At 38.5% G+C, this 1,303-nt stretch overlaps 1 pseudogene; it reads right to left on the bottom strand.

The window, feature by feature from the left end:
* The window catches only part of LOC105503104, a 118,954-nt pseudogene that overhangs the window by 19,188 nt on the left and 98,463 nt on the right, over positions 1-1,303 (bottom strand).

The raw sequence follows: 1,303 nt of genomic DNA, 5'->3' as shown, positions 1-1,303 counted from the left end.
TCTTTCTACACTTACAAATCCCTGTTTTCAGAAAACTAGTTTATGGTAAGCATAAATCACCAAAACACATTCTACAGAAAAGAGAAATGAAACCTATAGAATATAATAGGAATTGTTTAATTAAAATTATCCTCACCCAGGAAGACCAGGTTTCTGTAGTTCTCTAACATAACATCCCTATATAAAGTCTGCTGTGCCATGTCCAGGCATTGCCACTCCTCCAGAGAGAATTCTATGGTCACATCCTGAAATGTCAACGGTCACTGAAAAACACAACGAAAGACACACATATATTTCCCAAGTGGCCATGGACAGAACTTTTCATTTGACTCAAGATGAAATGATAGAATAAACAGAACAGGTTCTAACTTACAGGGATGACCGAACATATCCACTAAAATAATTTTCAACACAGAAATATTCTCTAACATATTCTCAAATTCTGAGAAAAAAGAATGGCATAAGCTCCACAACACCAGTGTAGATAAGATACTTTTCTGGATAATAAAGTATAAAATTAAGGGCATGAAAACAAACATGTATATTTTTTAGTGCTATATTTACATGATACAGAAGAAGTCTTGTATATTTTTCTGATCAAAAAGACATGCTGAGTTAGAAGACACCTCTCAAATTTTAATGTATACAATTAACTAGAGATCTTGTTATGCATATTTATTTCAGAAGATCTAGAATAAAGTCTGAGTTTCTGAATTTCTGACAAGCTCACCATTAATGCCTGTTTTTGGCCCAAAAAAGAATCTTTTGTCAAACATTCACCAAGTAGAGGAGCCTGTTTTTCCCAGTTTTTCTGGCCTGTAAACAAAGATGAGAGACCTCATTTTCCAAAGATAGATACATGCAAAGAAAATCTAAGAAAGGCAGGTGCTGGATTAAATGTGATCACCGGTGCACATCAGCTGCATAAAGATACTTAAAAGGCTGGGCACAGTAGCACATTCCTGTATCCCAGTACTTTGGGAGGCTGAGGTGGGAGGATCACGAGGCCAGGAGTTCAAGCCCAGCCAGGCCAACATGGTGAAACCCCATCTCTACCAATAGTACAAAAATCAGCAAGCCATGGCGGTGCACACTTGTCACCTCAGCTATTCCAGAGGCTGAGGCAGGAGAATCGCTTGAACTCAGGAGGCGGAGGCTGCAGTGAGCTGAGATCATGCCACTGCACTCCAGCCTGGGTGACAGAGTAGGACTCTGTCTCAAACGACAACAAAAGGAGATACTTAATAATGAAGAGAAAAATAATTTATAGTGAAAAAATCTGTCGGAGAGCTCTTTAACCAAG

The sequence above is a fragment of the Colobus angolensis genome, unplaced genomic scaffold (genome assembly GCF_000951035.1).
Source record: "Colobus angolensis palliatus isolate OR3802 unplaced genomic scaffold, Cang.pa_1.0 Scaffold12, whole genome shotgun sequence".
In the NCBI taxonomy this organism is placed as follows: domain Eukaryota; kingdom Metazoa; phylum Chordata; class Mammalia; order Primates; family Cercopithecidae; genus Colobus; species Colobus angolensis.
Note: the sequence above shows the minus strand (reverse complement) of the source record. Positions and strands in the feature narration are given on the sequence as shown.